The sequence below is a fragment of the Schistocerca cancellata genome, chromosome 9 (genome assembly GCF_023864275.1).
Source record: "Schistocerca cancellata isolate TAMUIC-IGC-003103 chromosome 9, iqSchCanc2.1, whole genome shotgun sequence".
Classification (NCBI taxonomy): Eukaryota; Metazoa; Arthropoda; class Insecta; order Orthoptera; family Acrididae; genus Schistocerca; species Schistocerca cancellata.
Window position 1 is genome coordinate 38,138,161 of NC_064634.1, and position 20,624 is coordinate 38,158,784.

The 20,624-nt window shown below is 46.0% G+C and overlaps 1 protein-coding gene across 1 annotated transcript in view; it reads right to left on the reverse strand.

The window, feature by feature from the left end:
• Positions 1 to 17,622, reverse strand: part of LOC126101028 (uncharacterized) — a 73,742-nt gene extending 56,120 nt beyond the window's left edge. Inside the window, exon 1 of the mRNA XM_049911693.1 lies at positions 17,565 to 17,622. The gene's annotated coding sequence lies outside the window, so the exon portion shown is untranslated. The remainder of the gene's footprint in view (positions 1 to 17,564) is intronic.
• Positions 17,623 to 20,624: the final 3,002 nt, after the last annotated feature.

The following is a 20,624-nucleotide window of genomic DNA, read 5'->3' on the forward strand; positions in this document are numbered from 1 at the left end:
CGTCAGACCGGCTTGTGTGTGCCCGTGGTTGTTTCTGTTTGTTGTCACACGATGTTCTGCCTTCATTAAACTGTCGCACCCACGAACGCACTTTCGACACATCCATAACTCCATCACCACATGTCGTGAATTTCAATTGGTTGCACACCACGCAAATTCAGAAAACGAATGATTGCACGCTGTTCAAGTAAGGAAAAGTCACCATTTTAAGTATTTAAAACAGTTCTCATTCTCGCTGCTGGCGGTAAAATTCCATCTGCCGTACGGTGCTGCCATCTGTGGGACGTATTGACAATGAACGCGGCCTCATTTTAAAACAATGCGCATGTTTCTATCTGTTTCCAGTCCGGAGAAAAAAAATCGGAGGCCTTAGAACTTGAATGCACCTCGTAGCAGTAAACAAAAGCATGGTAAGTTGTTGGGCGGGGCTTCTATCTTCATCGCAAAAACGCGGCGCAAATCAGTGCGATCTCCTGCCTGCAGGCCGGCCGCACACAACTGCGGCGTTTGTGGTGTTGGTACGTGCGCACACTCTCATTCCAGGAGATCGACGGATCACAACCAGCAACCTCGCTACTCTGTTGATGGTGCGGACATAACCGTGCACCAGATGGGGTACTCTTTTAAAGGTCTTCAGTAAAATTCTTCAGGGTATCAGACCGCATCGTCATAATTTAAAATGCGCCAACGTTTCGGCCAGCGTTGCAGCTAGCCTTCATCAGGGCCTTACGTTAAACTGCTAAATGAAACACACTTGGTTCCTTAAATAGCTGCACGAGAAAACCGTGTCGTTACTTGATTGGCTGTAAATGGAGGAGGAGGAGGGGTGAAAGGTATGCTTTATTGGTGTTTCCTTTATTATCTGTCATTGGCTGAAGTAGCTGTTTTTTATTGGTCTTTATATTAATCCACCCCATTGGAGGAGACGGACGAATAGCGAACAGGTGATGGCTGTGACGTCACACTGTTTACATGCAGTCCAGAAGCCGGCTGCGGCGTGCCATTGCTTTGTGTGCTCGCGACCACTACTGCGGCTCTCCGCGTGTCTGCATGGGCCGCCACGGCTCTGCCGCCGCTCCGTAGCCCTGCTGTTGCAGGCAGCCAAGACCTCGGAAGCTTGTACCTGTCCTCTCTTTTGGCTATTTGTATCGCCTCTCTAATCTTTCTTTTGAAAGTGAGAGGCTGTTTCGCCAGGACGCGGGCTTCTTGAAAAAATATTTGTTTCCCGCACTCGTCTCGGTGTTCCGCCACTGCTGACTTAGTGTGTTGTTTCAGGCGGATATATCCTTCATGTTCCGAGAGCCTTGTGCTAATCGGACGTCCCGTCTCACCTATGTAGACTAATCCACACGCACAACCAATTTCATACACGCCAGCTGTGTGTAGTTTGTCAACTGCATCCTTGGTAGAACCGAGCATGTCTGATATTTTGTTTCTGTTTCGGAAAATTGGTTTGATGTCGGCTTTTCGTAGAATTTTGCCAATACGTTCGGTGACCCCTTGTACATATGGTAACACAGCAATGCTCTGTGCCTCCTTCTCCTCTTCCCTATTAGTCTTCTCCCTTGTCGACATGGTGCTGTCTATCGTCTGCTTCCCATAGCCATTAGTTCCGAAGATGGACCTGAGGCGTTCAAGTTCTGTCTTCAGAAGTCTACAGGGGCTTGTAGCCAAAAGAGTGGGGAAAAACATGGCGTTTTTTATGTTCAAAATGTTCAAATGTGTGTGAAATCTTATGGGACTTAACTGATAAGGTCATCAGTCCCTAAGCTTACACAGTACTTAACCTAAATTATCGTAAGGACAAACACACACACCCATGCCCGAGGGAGGACTCGAACCGCCGCCGGGACCAGCCACACAGTCCATGGCTGCAGCGCCTAAGACCGCTTTTTTTTTTTAATCTCATTTTGTTCGTTGAATCTGCTCGTGGCGGACGTGGTAAGACATCCGTTTAAGTTCGTTGTTGATCGATTAACTCAGTTTCTTTGTTACAGAGGGCAGCTAACCCTCTGACCAAACACGCTGAGCTACCGTGCCGGCGTTTTTTATAGTTCGTTGCGTTTGGTCGGGGCGAACGTCACAAGACGTCCGTTCAAACTGTTCGTTGGTTCCTTGACTCAGCTTTTTTTTTTATTACAGAGAGCACACAGCTCTCTGACCGAACACGCTGAGCTACAATGCCGGCTGAAGACCGCTCGGCTAGTCCCGCGTGGTGGTGTTTTTGAGTCCTGAAAGAAATCAACCTGCTTTCAGGAAATAAATTTATTGCTTCAGTTACTGAACACCGCAAGTAGTTTATTAGTTTAGTCTGACAAGTAATGTTGGGTTCCATGTCCCGGGATATTTAGCTCTTATGACGTAGTTGAGTGTCTCCGCAAAATCGGTTCTTACTGCCGCCCCCCTCCCAAGATATTTAAGGAAAACTGTCAGCCATTTCTACATCTACATCTACATCTACATCTACATGGATACTCTGCAAATCACATTTAAGTGCTTGGCAGGCGGTTCATCGAACCACCTTCACAATTCTCTATTATTCCAATCTCATATAGCGTGCGGAAAGAATGAACACCTATATCTTTCCACACGAGCTCTGATTTCCCTTATTTTATCGTGGTGGTCGTTCCTCCATATGTAGGTTGGTGTCAACAAAATATTTTCTCATTCGGAGGAGAAAGTTGGCGATTGGAATTTCGTGAGAAGATTCCGTCGCAACGAAAAACGCCTTTCTTTTAATGATGTCCATCCCAAATACTGTATCATTTCTGTGACACTCTCTCCTATATTTCGCGATAATACAAAACGTGCTGCCTTTCTTTGGACTTTTTCGATGTACTTAGTCAGTCCTATCTGGTAAGGATCTCACACCGCGCAACAGTATTCTAAAAGAGGACGGACAAGCGTAGTGTAGGCAGTCTCTTTAGTAGGTCTGTTACATTTTCTAACTGTCCTGCCAATGAAACGCAGTCTTTGGTTAGCCTTCCCCACAACATTTTCTGTGTGTTCCTTCCAATTTAAATTGTTCGTAATTGTAATACCTAGGTATTTAGTTGAATTTACGGCTTTCAGATTAGACTGATTTATCGTGTAACCGAAGTTTAACGCGTTCCTTTTAGCCCTCATGTCGATGACCTCACACTTTTCGTTATTTAAGGTCAACTGCCACTTTTCTCACCATTCCGATATTTCTTCTAAATCGTTTTGCAGTTTGTTTTGGTCTTCTGATGACTGTATTAGTCGATAAACGACAGCGTCATCTGCAAACAAACGAAGACGGATGCTCAAATTGTTTGAGTAAATTGATCTACAAAACAAGGAGAAGTGGCTCGAGGTGATGTTCTTTCAGTAGAAATTGGTAAAGGTTGATTAAAAGTAAAGTAAAGGGAACTTGAAAAATAATTTACTGAATTTCTGGCAACTGTTCAGACATTTTTAATTTACAGCGTACGAAACAATCGAAATAAGTACTCACTTATTAAACTGAAAATAGCTCCAGTAGATAAAAAAGAGCTCGGTGCTGATCAACTCACATAAGAGAACTGTACAGGAAATGCTGGGGAGATACACTCCTGGAAATTGAAATAAGAACACCGTGAATTCATTGTCCCAGGAAGGGGAAACTTTATTGACACATTCCTGGGGTCAGATACATCACATGATCGCACTGACAGAACCACAGGCACATAGACACAGGCAACAGAGCATGCACAATGTCGGCACTAGTACAGTGTATATCCACCTTTCGCAGCAATGTAGGCTGCTATTCTCCCATGGAGACGATCGTAGAGATGCTGGATGTAGTCCTGTGGAACGGCTTGCCATGCCATTTCCACCTGGCGCCTCAGTTGGACCAGCGTTCGTGCTGGACGTGCAGACCGCGTGAGACGACGCTTCATCCAGTCCCAAACATGCTCAATGGGGGACAGATCCGGAGATCTTGCTGGCCAGGGTAGTTGACTTACACCTTCTAGAGCACGTTGGGTGGCACGGGATACATGCGGACGTGCATTGTCCTGTTGGAACAGCAAGTTCCCTTGCCGGTCTAGGAATGGTAGAACGATGGGTTCGATGACGGTTTGGATGTACCGTGCACTATTCAGTGTCGCCTCGACGATCACCAGTGGTGTACGGCCAGTGTAGGAGATCGCTCCCCACACCATGATGCCGGGTGTTGGCCCTGTGTGCCTCGGTCGTATGCAGTCCTGATTGTGGCGCTCACCTGCACGGCGCCAAACACGCATACGACCATCAGTGGCACCAAGGCAGAAGCGACTCTCATCGCTGAAGACGACACGTCTCCATTCGTCCCTCCATTCACGCCTGTCGCGACACCACTGGAGGCGGGCTGCACGATGTTGGGGCGTGAGCGGAAGACGGCCTAACGGTGTGCGGGACCATAGCCCAGCTTCATGGAGACGGTTGCGAATGGTCCTCGCCGATACCCCAGAAGCAACAGTGTCCCTAATTTGCTGGGAAGTGGCGGTGCGGTCCCCTAAGGCACTGCGTAGGATCCTACGGTCTTGGCGTCCATCCGTGCGTCGCTGCGGTCCGGTCCCAGGTCGACGGGCACGTGCACCTTCCGCCGACCACTGGCGACAACATCGATGTACTGTGGAGACCTCACGCCCCACGTGTTGAGCAATTCGGCGGTACGTCCACCCGGCCTCCCGCATGCCCACTATACGCCCTCGCTCAAAGTCCGTCAACTGCACATACGGTTCACGTCCACGCTGTCGCGGCATGCTACCAGTGTTAAAGACTGCGATGGAGCTCCGTATGACACGGCAAACTGGCTGACACTGACGGCAGCGGTGCACAAATGCTGCGCAGCTAGCGCCATTCGACGGCCAACACCGCGGTTCCTGGTGTGTCCGCTGTGCCGTGCGTGTGATCATTGCTTGTACAGCCCTCTCGCAGTGTCCGGAGCAAGTATGGTGGGTCTGACACACCGGTGTCAATGTGTTCTTTTTTCCATTTCCAGGAGTGTACATACCGTCTGTGAACTGAAAATCGAGTGGGAAAGACTTCTTTGCTGGAAGAATAGTACAGATGCCATACAGGATGACTAAGAATCAATTTGATCTCTAGATATGTAGAGATTTGCATAGTTACTGTCCTTATGCGTTACTTGCGTCAGTGTTATTCATACCTCATATCTGTTTTCCGTGTAGCGTTAACGCATGTTGTGCGAAATAAACACTCGACGGTGATAATGCGCACTGCGGCGGCAGTGCTTCAATTTGGCGTGCTGTGGTAGGTTGATATGAGTTTGTGAGACACCCCGTTGTTGCATCTCTTTTTGTACTGAGGCAGACAGAGTGGCGAATCACCTGCTCGCTCTTCAGTTTGCACACATGTGCACAATCCAGCGCCAACCGGGGTGGCCGAGCGGTTCTAGGCGCTGCAGTCTGGAACCGCGCGACCGCTACGGTCGCAGGTTCAAATCCTGCTTCGGGCATGGATGTGTGTGATGTCCTTAGGTTAGTTAGGTGTAAGTAGTTCTAAGTGCTAGGGACTGATGACCTGAGAAGTTAAGTCCCATAGAGCTCAGAGCCATTTGAACCATTTGAACAATCCAGCAATCTACCTTCTTCGCACTTCTGCCCCACACGTCTGCCCCATATACCCCGTTACAATTCCGGAACACAGACTATCCTTTAATACGGCTACTCCGCGCTTAGACGAGATGAAAACTTTTAACGTTTGTTTTTAATCCAGTTCATTTAAAGAAAAGCATTCATTTTGTACCGTCGAAACTATATTATTAACAACGTCTGATTTTTCCATTCCCTGCAACGCGGAAACTATTAGTCCTAGGAAGAAAATGTACATTATCTTCTTTGTAGGAAATTTAATGTATTTTAATTTTGTACTGGAAATATTTTCGTTAGGAGCAGCAGTTTTCGAGTTATTCGAGAAGAACGTCAAAAGTTTCCGTTACTCGCCTCATCCCCATCCGAAGGGTCATATGGCCACCGGTCAGGATATTTAGTTTGTCGTCCAGCACACTTTCTCGTAGTAAGGTGGAAAAATTTACGACTTAACGATTTTTCCTCTCTCTTACCTTTTTTAGGTTCTTGTTCACTATGGTAACATACCCACAAATTAAACGGATGTGATTGCTTCCTCTAAGAACAAAGAAGCGAAAGAAAAGCTGCAGAAGGCAACAGACCGATCAACAGCGTCTCGGTTGCCGCAACGTATTCACATTCCGTCTGCGAAGCAAGAACCTGCCAACCTGTGGGTACAACATAAAGAACATTTTCACATCGTGAGCAAAACAAACGTGAAAGTATCGAAAGGTTTCATAAAAAACCTTCACTAACCAACCTTGATAAATAAACAATTGAATCTATCTTTGTTAGTACACTGTTGAATACATACGCTGTTGAAAAAAAAAACTGCAACTCCTTCAAGAAAGCCGGCCGGAGTGGCCGTGCGGTTCTAGGGGCTACAGTCTGGAACCGAGCGAATGCTACGGTCGCAGGTTCGAATCCTGCCTCGGGCATGGATGTGTGTGATGTCCTTAGGTTAGTTAGGTTTCATTAGTTCTAAGTTCTAGGCGACTGATGACCTCAGAAGTTAAGTCGCATAGTGCTCAGAGCCATTTGAACCATTTGAACCTTCAAGAAAACGGTCGTCATGTCGAATAGTCATGTAACAAGTAGGTCTTCATTGTAATTCACCACATGATAAGAATTTCTGACCAAATGAAACACACGTGTCACTGTTAAACACGTCCAGACAGTCCTATCAATACTCTGTCTGAAGTGCAAGCATGAATTCTCGCATGCCAATCATCATAAAGGTACCCAATGGCTTCCTGCTACAGTTTGCCTCAATCACCTTGCCCTTTTTGTTGAAATTCAGCGATGGCTGTTTCAAACTCTGGGAACGAGCAAGTTCCTTCTTCATCGTGCCCCATACACGTTCAATATCGGCGAGAGATGCTGTGAGATTGTTAGCCAGGGCAGTTGCTCTAAAACACGAGTAGCTCGATGCATTACAGCAGCCGTGTGTGGGCGTGCGTTGCCCGGCTGAAAGAGCACACCACGCAACTACAATAGTGTCACACGGTCCATTGCCGGCCGCGGTGGCCGTGCGGTCCTAGGCGCTCCAGTCCGGAGCCGCACTGTGGCTACGGTCGCAGGTTCGAATCCTGCCTCGGGCATGGGTGTATGTGCTGTCCTTAGCTTAGTTCGGTTTAAGTAGTTCTAAGTTCTAGGGGACTGATGACCACAGCATTTGAGTCCCATAGTGGTCAGAGCCATTTGAACCATTTGAACACTGTCCATTATTACGACAGATAACTACTGACGACGACAGGAGGTGTTGTTGAAAGCTAGAGTTTACATACAAATCTAACTCATGAAGAAATTCTAGGAACTTTTATCCAAGAAAGTCACCTCTAAAGATTATATTCTCGTGTAATATATATTTTGTTGTGATTATTACTCAAGTCTGTAGGCGAAAAACATGAAACATAAAAAATAATGAAGGAATTGAATATACACTCCTGGAAATGGAAAAAAGAACACATTGACACCGGTGTGTCAGACCCACCATACTTGCTCCGGACACTGCGAGAGGGCTGTACAAGCAATGATCACACGCACGGCACAGCGGACACACCAGGAACCGCGGTGTTGGCCGTCGAATGGCGCTAGCTGCGCAGCATTTGTGCACCGCCGCCGTCAGTGTCAGCCAGTTTGCCGTGTCATACGGAGCTCCATCGCAGTCTTTAACACTGGTAGCATGCCACGACAGCGTGGACGTGAACCGTATGTGCAGTTGACGGACTTTGAGCGAGGGCGTATAGTGGGCATGCGGGAGGCCGGGTGGACGTACCGCCGAATTGCTCAACACATGGGGCGTGAGGTCTCCACAGTACATCGATGTTGTCGCCAGTGGTCGGCGGAAGGTGCACGTGCCCGTCGACCTGGGACCGGATCGCAGCGACGCACGGATGCACGCCAAGACCGTAGGATCCTACGCAGTGCCGTAGGGGACCGCACCGCCACTTCCCAGCAAATTAGGGACACTGTTGCTTCTGGGGTATCGGCGAGGACCATTCGCAACCGTCTCCATGAAGCTGGGCTACGGTCCCGCACACCATTAGGCCGTCTTCCGCTCACGCCCCAACATCGTGCAGCCCGCCTCCAGTGGTGTCGCGACAGGCGTGAATGGAGGGACGAATGGAGACGTGTCGTCTTCAGCGATGAGAGTCGCTTCTGCCTTGGTGCCAATGATGGTCGTATGCGTGTTTGGCGCCGTGCAGGTGAGCGCCACAATCAGGACTGCATACGACCGAGGCACACAGGGCCAACACCCGCCATCATGGTGTGGGGAGCGATCTCCTACACTGGCCGTACACCACTGGTGATCGTCGAGGGGACACTGAATAGTGCACGGTACATCCAAACCGTCATCGAACCCATCGTTCTACCATTCCTAGACCGGCAAGGGAACTTGCTGTTCCAACAGGACAATGCACGTCCGCATGTATCCCGTGCCACCCAACGTGCTCTAGAAGGTGTAAGTCAACTACCCTGGCCAGCAAGATCTCCGGATCTGTCCCCCATTGAGCATGTTTGGGACTGGATGAAGCGTCGTCTCACGCGGTCTACACGTCCAGCACGAACGCTGGTCCAACTGAGGCGCCAGGTGGAAATGACATGACAAGCCGTTCCACAGGACTACATCCAGCATCTCTACGATCGTCTCCATGGGTGAATAGCAGCCTGCATTGCTGCGAAAGGTGGATATACACTGTACTAGTGCCGACATTGTGCATGCTCTGTTGCCTGTGTCTATGTGCCTGTGGTTCTGTCAGTGTGATCATGTGATGTATCTGACCCCAGGAATGTGTGAATAAAGTTTCCCCTTCCTGGGACAATGAATTCACGGTGTTCTTATTTCAATTTCCAGGAGTGTATCATAGGGCACAGTAACTGGTCAATAAAATGTATGACTCGAATGTCGTAATTGGAGAAAGCTGGTTGGAAAGTTCCGACTGAGGGAAAATATAGCAGACCACATTATCAGGTTCATTTTTAAAATGCCAGTGAAAGGGCCGTAACTTAAACTTTCAAGATATTTAGTATGTTCAGTAGCAATGAAAACCATCAAGGACATGCCTGTATCTGTTCAAAATAACACGAGACAAAACACTGCCAACTGGAACAGAAATGGACCTACCATCTCAGTTGAAGGTCTGAAAAAGCGCCATTAGAAGTGCAGACTCGCTTCATCCGTACTACCAGTCCAAAGATGTAGTAACTGTACACAGATTTTGCGTGATATAGTCAGAACGTCAGCATCTGGAAGACTGCTCTCAAGATCGGCCTAAACACAGTGTCAGCAACTCTTTAAAAAATATTGTCTCTAAAATCAACAGGCAAAAAGTTGTGTATATTTATGCTTATTAGAACTGTTCTTATTATATAACAAATTCGACGTCTTATACATGTGTATATTGCTTTTTATCCATGCAGTAAATTTGTAATTTACCTCGAAGTTAGACAGTATCGATGTATCGGCTGGATTACTGACGGTGATCGATGTCTAGATGTCGATGTTGAAACCGAAAGCAGAAACGATGACTTTTAAACTTCGTACATTCCCAACTGGGCCGGCCGGTGTGGCCGAGCGGTTCTAGGTGCTTCAGTCCGGAACGGCGTGACTGCTACGGTCGCAGGTTCGAATCCTGCCTCGGGCATGGATGTGTGTGATGTCCTTAGGTTCTCTAGGTTTAAGTAGTTCTAAGGGACTGATGACCTCAGATGTTAAGTCCCATGGTGCTCAGAGCCATTTGAACCCAACTGAAAGAGACGTCTGGGAAGGCATGCAAAAAAGCAAAAAAGGCATCTCCTGCCACCCACCTTACTGTATGCTTGCTCCCATGTAACGTCTAGCCGGCCGGTGTGGCCGTGCGGTTCTAGGCGCTTCACTCGGGAACCACGTAACCGCTACTGTCGCAGGTTCGAATCCTGCCTCGGGCATGATTAGATTAGATTAGATTAGATTTACTTTCATTCCAATTGATCCGTAGTGAGGAGGTCTTCCAGGATGTGGAACATGTCAGAAAAACAACAATACATGAGAAATATTTACAACTAAAACAAATAAGCTAATGTACCATTCCACAGGTCCCAAGTGGAATGATCGTCATTTTTTAATGAACACTAAGAGTCATTTTACAAATACTAATGCACTGAATTTAAAATAAAAATGTTTTTTATTTATTTATAAGGTAATAAACATGTAATACAACTACTGTGATACTTATTTACAATGAACGCATTACTGCACTGAAATGGTGCAGAAGTTAGATTATACTTACACACACACACACACACACACACACACACTCAGACACAGACACACACAGACACACAAATTTTCAATGAACACATTACTGCAGTGAAATTGTGCAGAAGTTATGTTGTACTTATATACAAATCAGTTGGTTTACATGGATGTGTGTGATGTCCTTAGGTTAGTTAGGTTTATGTAGTTCTAAGTTCTAGGGGACTGTTGACTTCAGATGGTAAGTCCCATAGTGTTCAGAGTCATATAACGTCTAGTCCAGGTCCTCCCTTAGTCGACAGAAATTGGAAATCTTTGTGTTAATAGTATACTCTCTTCGGAGTTCTCCGAACAACTTTCCTAATTCCACAGTATCGGACAGAAGTAGCAATGGCCGATCCATTTCTTAATATGAGCAGCTTTTGTTGAAAGTATCTGCGAACACCGAGTACACTGTGGCTCCTTAAGCTATCTCAGCCAGGCATGTGCGTGCAAATACTGTACTGCGTATGTAGGGGGAGAGTACATCCACTATCAAAATCATCGCCGCCCTCTCTCCCTTTTCAGTTTGGTAATAGTTTTAGTTGAACGGCGCTCGCAGAAGAAATAACATTTTCAGAAAAGTGTCACCATTATCACACGTCGAGAGGAAGGTTTCTCATCGACATTCACTGAAGAAGTGAACAAGTGTAAGTGAGATGTTGTTCCGCTCCTAGTCGCTACTTAATGACGTTCGTAAGTGTGGGCAGCTGCCGTAGCGGTGCGCCTAATAATTGAATTACGTTTGTAGATATTGGAGGCAATAAACTGATGGCAAATCATCGATTCGCATGCCTGATAGATTACTTGAAGGCATTTCTTAAAAACATTCTACCCGTTCTGCTGGAGGACATGCCGCTCGACGAGCGCGTGTATGTGGCTCCAACGCGACGGCTGTCCCGCTCACTCCTCACTTGTTGCAAGTCTAATATTAAACGAGACATTTCCTGACCGCTGGATTGGACGGAATGCTGAGTACAATGGCCTGCCAGTCCCCCCGATTTGACTCCACTTGATTTCTTTTTGTGTGGAACACTGAAAGATGCGGTCTACCACGAAGCCCCAACAACGCCAGATGGCGTGCGCCGCCGAATGGTCACAGCTTGCTCCGCCGTATCGTCCACTGACCCTTCATCTGTTACCCATTCTCTTGAACACCGATTACAGATGTCTTGCAGTCGAGGGTAAACCATCTGAGTACATGCTTAGGGGATACAGTGGTGAACAGGCTAAAAAAAAAAAAAAAAAAAAAAAAAAAACCGACGGTCAATCGCACGATCTTGAACATGTTAGCCGCTTCGGGTGACCATTTTCTGTTGATTTACTCCGTACACGCATAATGTTGTAGCAGCGGCTCTCTTTAATGATCTCGTCTCGACGGGACGTTAAAATTCTAATCTTTTTTTTTTTTTTTTTTTTTTTTTTTTTTTTTTTTTTTTTTTTTTTTTTTGGTGAGAGTGACGAGTCCGTACCCACAGAAAGACCCTTCTACCCCATTCACTCTCGCTCACTACATCCATTGCGAAGTGCATAGTGCATAGATAGTGCATAGGACATCAATTTGTATCACATGTCAGAATTTTTTTCTCAAGGTTTCTTCCCGTTTCTTTCACGTAAAGTGCGCGGCAAGAAATGTTTCTTAAAATATCCTGTGGACATTAACACCACGACTGAAATTGGCACGTGACCATCGGCCCTGTACGTTGGCGCAGTGGCAGAGCGTTGCATCATCTGATGGATCGCGATACCTACTTCATCATGCCGATGGGAGGGCGCCAATCCGTCGTCTTCAAGGCAAACAGCTCATTGATACGTGCCCTGCGGGACATCCGTTAGCTCTACAGCAGAAGATAACACACAGAACAGCGAGAGAAGGTCAACAGTGGACAGGAAGATATCGTCATCAGTATCGGAGATCCGCATGCGCTCTCACTGATTAGCTGATTAAGTGAGTCGTTCATGGTAATGAGTAGTATTCGCCAAGGTCGGAATTGACGGTCTTAGGACGTCAGTCTTGAATACGACGTCTCAGAATTTCATTCACCTGCTCGTGGTACGTGATGCACTTACACCGAAATTCACAGACTACCAAAACTTACGTTTTTAATGAAATATTTTATTCTACAAGATTTTATCGTAGATACTTATTTAACGTTACTATGTTAATGGGATTTGACCTTTAGATTTTCTGTAGGGCTCGGCATCAGCAACTTACTTATCAGATTTCTTGGTGTATTGCTGCATCTCTAAAGACAAATAGATGTTGTGAACGTCGATAGCCTCATCACAAGATCTTTTATTCTTTACCACATCGTTTCAGAATTTAATAGTATCTTGGATCTGACTGTACAGTTTATTTTCTTTAAAAACTTAAATTGAAGTAGATAGTAGGGAAAGGCAGTCGCTATTTTTACGTTTTGTTATAGAGTCTGCATTGTTTACTATTTGAGCCCTTTCACCGAATAAAAGCTTTAGCTTTCAGCATAACCTGTCCTGTCCTACGTGGTACCTACTTATTCTTCTCAGCAGCGTCCATATAAGCTCACCGGCATACATCTACATCTACATGGATATTCTTTCGATCACACTGAAGTGCCTCGCAGAGGCTTCATCGAACCACGTTCACAGTGAACACATTCACATTATTCAGGCGATAAAGTGTCCTTTTTGGAAGAAACAGTCCTTGCTCGAAAAGCCACTAGGTGTACAAAACCTATGGGAGTCATTAATAACGTACTCAAACATCACCTAGTCCAGGAGCAGAATACGCTTTTAAAGACCTGCGCTGGGCTTTGACGCCGAATCAGGGAAGTTAAGGAAAAGGATACGAAAATTCCAAGAGACTGTGAAATGAAATTCTTGATGTGAAATACCGGTTGCACCGTATGGGATCACAAAATGGATGAAGATGACTTGTTGTTGTTGTTGTTGTGGTCTTCAGTCTTGAGACTGGTTTGATGCAGCTCTCCATGCTACTCTACCCTGTGCAAGCTTCTTCATCTCCCAGTACCTACTGCAACCTACATCCTTCTGAATCTGCTTAGTGTATTCATCTCTTGGTCTCCCCCTGCGATTTTTACCCTCCACGCTGCCCTCCAATACTAAATTGGTGATCCCTTGATGCCTCAGAACATGTCCTACCAACCGATCCCTTCTTCTAGACAAATTGTGCCACAAACTTCTCTTCTCCCCAATCCTGTTCAACACTTCTTCATTAGTTATGTGACCTACCCATCTAATCTTCAGCATTCTTCTGTAGCACCACATTTCGAAAGCTTCTATTCTCTTCTTGTCCAAACTATTTACCGTCCATGTTTTGCTTCCATACATGGCTACACTCCATACAAATACTTTCAGAAATGACTTCCTGACACTTAAGTCTATACTCGATGTTAACAAATTTCTCTTCTTCAGAAACGCTTTCCTTGCCATTGCCAGTCTACATTTTATATCCTCTCTACTTCGACCATCATCAGTTATTTTGCTCCCCAAATAGCAAAGCTCCTTTACTACTTTAAGTGTCTCATTTCCTAATCTAATACCCTCAACATCACCCGACTTAATTCGACTACATTCCATTATCCTCGTTTTGCTTTTGTTGATGTTCATCTTATATCCTCCCTTCAAGACACTATCCATTCCGTTCAACTGCTCTTCCAAGGCCTTTGCTGTCTCTGACAGAATTACAATGTCATCGGCGAACCTCAACGTTTTTATTTCTTCTCCATGGATTTTAATACCTACTCCGAATTTTTCTTTTGTTTCCTTTACTGCCTGCTCAATATACAGATTGAATAGCATCGGGGAGAGGCTACAACCCTGTCTTACTCCCTTCCCAACCACTGCTTCTCTTTCATGCCCCTGGACTCTTATAACTGCCATCTGGTTTCTATACAAATTGTAAATAGCCTTTCGCTCCCTGTATTTTACCCCTGCCACCTTTAGAATTTGAAAGAGAGTATTCCAGTCAACATTGTCAAAAGCTTTCTCTAAGTCTACAAATGCTAGGAACGTAGGTTTGCCTTTCCTTAATCTTTCTTCTAAGATAAGTCGTAAGGTCAGTATTGCCTCACGTGTTCCAGTATTTCTACGGAATCCAAACTGATCTTCCCCGAGGTCGGCTTCTACTAGTTTTTCCATTCGTCTGTAAAGAATTCGTGTTAGTATTTTTGCAGCTGTGGCTTATTAAACTGATTGTTCGGTAATTTTCACATCTGTCCACACCTGCTTTCTTTGGGATTGGAACTTAAGGAACATTAAATGTGACACACCGCACATTATCACTGAGGTGACGAAAGTCATAGGATAGCGTTATGCACATGACAGCGGTACTATCGCGTATTCAAAGTATAAAAAGCAATGCATTGGCAGAACCGTCATTTGCACTCAAGTGATTCACGTGGAAAAGATTTCCGACTTTCCGACGTGATTATGGTCCCACGGCGGGAATTAATAGACTTTATACAAGGAATGATGGTTGGAGTTACACGCATGGGGCATTCCATTTCGGAAATTGTTATGGAATTCAATATTCCGGGATTCACAATGTCAACAGTGTGCCGGGTATATCAAAGTTTAGGCAGTGCCTCCCACCACGGACGACACAGTTGCCGACGGACTTCACATAACGACCGAGAGCAGCGGCGTTTGCGTAGAGTTGTCGGTGGTGACAGACAAGCAACGCAGCGTGACCAATCGCAGATATCAATGCGGGACATACGATGAACGTTTCCGTTAGGGCAGTATAGAGACATAGCGAAATTTTGCGTTAATGGGCTATGGCAACAGATGACCGACACGAGTACAGCACGACATCGCCTTTGGCGACTTTCCTGGGCTTGTGACCATATCGGTTGGACCCTAGACTACTAGAAGATCGTGGCCTGATCACACGAGTCTCGATTTCAGTTGGTAAGAGCTGATGACAGCGTTCGAGTGTGGTGCAGACCCCACGAAGCCATGGACCCAAGTTGTCAGCAAGACACTGTGCATGCTGATGGTCGCTCCATAATGGTTTGGGATGTGTTTTCATGGAAGGGACTCAGTCCTCTGGTCCAACTGAACCGACCATTGACTGGAATTGATTATGTTCGGGCACTTGGAAACCATTTGCAGCCATTCGTGGACTCCATGTTCGCAAACAACAATGGAATATTTATGGATGACAATGCACTATGTCACAGGGCAACAATTATTCGCTTATGGTTTGAAGATCATTATGGACAATTCGAGAAAAGATCTGGCCATCCAGATCGCCCGACAGGAATCCCGTTGAAAATTTATGAGACACAATCGAGAGATCAGTTTGTGCTCGAAATCCTGCACCGGGACCACTTTTGAAATTTCGATGACTATAACGGCAGTCCTGGTTCAGTATTTCTGCAAGGGACTTCCAATGGCTTCTTGAGCCCATGCCAAGTCGACCTGCTGCCGGGAAAGTGGAGATCCGATACGATATTACGAGGCATCCCATGACTCTTGTCATCTCAGTGTGTAGTTACGGTGAGTACGTGATACAGGTTTTGTTGCGTGTTTCTTACTTAACTGGCGTCGGGAACGATATCTCGTGGCAGTGATAGGAGCTAGTAGCTGGTCAGCTACAGAGGAGGCGATATCTGATGGGAAAAGCAGAAAACCAAACACATGGTAGAACTCCAGAGAACAGCGAAATGTCCATACATACTACCAATTAGTGTCCCAACACGATGTTATTGTATGTGAAGGCTAATCCTAAGAACTATTGTAGGGATTTTGATACGGTTTTCACAAGTAGGTAGGTTGATTCATGAGGAATGTTGGCGATATCACTACACATCATAAACGAGTCGTCCTGTTACTAATAATTAGCTCTAACCGTGTGAAATTAGGTTCGATTGCTCCTACGTTAAAACAAAGACTATTTTTACATGTGAATACATTTATTCGTCTCCAAAGAATACATACCAGTGGATAAATTTAAGTTAAAGTAAGTGTGTTTAGCGATTCAGAAACCGTGCTCTGCTAACATGTGTATCCCAAGTGTGTACCACAAAATGGTTGACTGGACTATTTAATAGATCTTGGCATACGTCAGAAGGAAGCAGCATTGGACGAGGTGTTAGACAAAGTTGTTGCCTTTCCCCGCTGTTGTTGTACGTATACCTTGAAGTGATTATTGCGAAATGCGTAGATGGGAAAAGAGGAATATGTATTGCTGGAAAGAGAATAGAAGGTATAAGATTTGCTGATGACATGGTATTAGTGGCAGAAAGTGAGCGGACAGTGAATAACATGCTGAAAGATCTGAATGAAGCTTGTGTGGAATATGGGATGCAAATAAACACAGCAAAAACAAAGAGTATGGTCATCAGTACAAGACGCAGACTGTCAAATATTAAAATAGGACAATTTACCATTAGCGAAGTAAGTGCATTTCAGTATTTTGGAAGCACAATAACTGAAGACTTGAGATGTCACCAGGAGGTGAAAACTCGAATTGCCATAGCGAAGGAGGCATTCAACAGAAAGAGGAGACTCTTATGTGGCAAATTAGATAAAGGACTAAGGAAAATGCTTGGCAAATGTTTTGTCTGACGTGTGGCAATATCAGGGGCAGAAACATGGGCGCTGAGACGAGACGATGAAAAAGGTTAGAAGGATTTGAGATGTGGATGTGGAGGAGAATGGAGAGAATAAGCTGGATGGAAAGAGTGAGCAGTGAAAGGGTATTGGGAAGGGTTGGTGACAGAAGATGTCTGCTGAAGGTTGTAAGAGAAAGGAAGAAGAACTGGTTCGGACATTCATTGAGAAGGGAGTGCTTGCTAGCAGATGCTTTGGAAGGATTGGTTTGTGGGAGAAGACTGAGAGGAAGAAGGAGATACAAGATGATAGACGAGATAAAGGGAAGAGAAAATTATGCAAACCTGAAGAGGATGGCAGAAGATCGGACAGCCTGGAGAACTACCATGTGAAAACCTGCCTTTTGGCAGAACACTGATGATAATGATGATGGCATACAGCACTACAAACAGCAATTTGTATCTCAGCTGGAGGTATTTCTACGACGATTGGAATGCTTGTGAAGCGTCAGAATACGTATATCACTCGTGCAGCACAACTTTTAACAGGTGGAAACCACAAACAAGGAAGATTAAGGTGAAACATGTTTTGTAACTGTAGCGACTTACACAGTAGATTGGTCTACATTCTCCTAGTAACTGGTTGTTGAAACTTACCTGTGGTTACTCGGCGTGCGTGGTCGCAGCAGGAAATACCCGCTTGTTGCGGGTTAGGTTAGCGAGTGCAAGTCGGTTTTGAGCAGCACCTCGTGGCGCCGTGCTGATAAGTGTAGGTGTTATCAGAGATTATGGAGTAGCAGTGATACGCACTGACTAGGCGATACGGTGGCTATTTCCCAGAAGGAGACACTCCAAACGGACGTGCCTGTGTATTTTGTAACCCGGGACACACGAACAGGAAGTAGGCTGCATTAGGCTGAGGTGACAAAGGTCATGCGATGGTCATACGCACATATGCAGGTTGTGGCAAGTAAAAGTGTTCGGGGGAACAGAGAAGAACAGAAGAGGAAAGGAAATACAGCACTGACCTGACTGTAGCAGAAGCTGCAAGTGACTACCGTGCTGCTCCTGGTACTTTTCGGCGCTCGTCAGTGACTTGCTGCAGCGGATCGAAGCCGGACTGCTGGAATGTTCTGCAGTTCCTCAAGAGTGTGAGGGTTGTTGTGATGCCCTTAGACTTGAGGGCTCCTCACAAAAAGCAATCGCACACTGAGCGTCAGAGCCGCGACCACACTGACCTCTGCTAACAACTCCGTCACCCGTGAAGATGCTCCAAGGCTAGGCCAGCTTTTTGGGGCAGTTCCTCCATCATGTTGGAAGTAACTGTAGGTCTTTTCCTGCTGCCTTAATGCTCCCACAAGTGGTTTGCACTCTATGGGGCCACTTTTATTTGCACCACTCTATGCAAATGGTGGTGGTATCACGCATACGAGATATAAAACGGCAGTGAATTGGCAGAGTTGTCATTTGCACTCAGGTGATTAATGTGAAGAGGTTTCCGAATTGGTTATGGCCGCATGACTGGAATTAACAGACTTTGAACGCGGAGTGGTAATTGGAGCTAGACGCACGGGATGTTCTACTTCGGAAATCGTTAGGGAATTCAATATTCCGAGATCCACGGTGGCTAGAGTGTGGCGCGAATACCGGATTTCAGGCATTAAGTCTCACCACGGACAACGCAGTGGCCGTTTACAGACTGGAACTTTAATTGTAACCACCCTGTGAAACTACACTACTGGCCATTAAAACTGCTACACCACTAAGATGAGTACAGACGCGAAATTTAACCGACAGGAAGAAGATGCTGTGATATGCAAATGATTAGCTTTTCAGAGCATTCACACAAGGTTGGCGCCGGTGGCGACACCTACAACGTGTTGACATGAGAAAAGTTTAGAACCGATTTCTCATACACAAACAGCAGTTGACCGGCGTTGCCTAGTGAAACGTTGTTGTCATGCCTCGTGTAAGGAGGAGAAATGCGTACCATCACGTTTCCGACTTTGATAAAGGTCGGATTGTAGCCTATCGCGATTGCGGTTTATCCTATCGTGACATTGCTACTCGCGTTGGTCGAGATCCAATGACTGTCAGCAGAATATGGAATCGGTGCGTTCAGGAGGGTAATACGGAACGCTGCGATGGATCCCAACGGCCTCGTATCAGTAGCAGTCGAGATGACAGGCATTTTATCCGCATGGTGTAACGGATCGTGCAGCCACGTCTCGATCCCTAGTCAACAGATGGGGACGTTTGCAAGACAACAACCATCTGCACGAACAGTTCGACGACGCTTTCAGCAGCATGGACTATCAGCTCGGAGACCATGGCTGCAGTTACCCTTGACGCTGCATCACAGACAGGAGCGCGTGAGATGGTGTACTCAACGACGAACCTGGCTGCATGAATGGCAAAACGTCATTTTTTCGGATGAATCCAGGTTCTGTTTACAGCATCATTATGGTCGCATCCGTGTTTTGCGACATCGCGCTGAACGCACATTGGAAGCGTTTATTCCTCATCGCCATACTGGCGTATCACCTGGCGTGACGATATGGGGTGCCATTGGTTACACGTCTCGGTCACCTCTTGTTCTCAAATGGTTCAAATGGCACTGAGCACTATGGGACTCAACTGCTGTGGTCATAAGTCCCCTAGAACTTAGAACTACTTAAACCTAACTAACCTAAGGACATCACACACATCCATGCCCGAGGCAGGATTCGAACCTGCTTCCGTAGCGGTCGTGCGGTTCCAGACTGTAGCGCCTTTAACCGCTCGGCCACTCTGGCCGGCCTCTTGTTCTCATTGACGGCACTTTGAACAGTTGATGTTACATTTCAGATGGTTACGATCCGTGGGTCTACCCTTCATTCGATCTCTGTGTAACCCCATATATCAGCAGGATAATGCACGACCGCATGTTGCAGGTCCTGTACGGGCCTTTCTGGATACAGAAAATGTTCGACTGCTGCCCTGGCCAGCACATTCTCCAGATCTCTCTCCAATTGAAAACGCCTGGTCGATGGCGGCCGAGCAACTGGCTCGTCACAATACGCCAGTCACTACTCGTGATGAACTGTGGTATCGTGTTGAAGCGGCATTGGCAACTGCACCTGTACACGCCATCCAAGCTCTGTTTGACTCAATGCCCCGGCGTATCAAGGCCGTTATTTCGGCCAGAGGTGGTTGTTCTGGGTACTGATTTCTCAGGATCTATTCACCCAAACTGCGTGAAAATGTAATCACACGTCAGTTCTAGTATAATATATTCGTCCAATGAATACCCGTTTATCATCTGCATTTCTTCTTGGTGTAGCAATTTTAATGGCCAGTAGTGTACTCTGTATTTCACATCTTAGTAACAGACAGAAAGTTCATCGAATCACTCTAACACTGTTCTTTTAACCTTCCACTCTCGAAAAGCATGTGGCAAAATCGAATACTTCAGTTTATCCGTGAGAGCCCTGATCTATCTTGTTTCATGACGATGATCATTTCTTCATTTCTCACTGAGTGACGGATCATAAAAAATAATGTTCGCTTTCGGAAGTGAAAGTTGGCGATTGAAATTTCATGAAAAGATCCCGCCACATCGAAAAACATCTTTGTTTTAACGTCTGTCAACCCAAATCGCTTGTCTCATTCGTGCCACACTCTCCCCTATTTCGCGATAGTACAAAACGAGCTGCCCTGATTTGAATTTTTCTATGT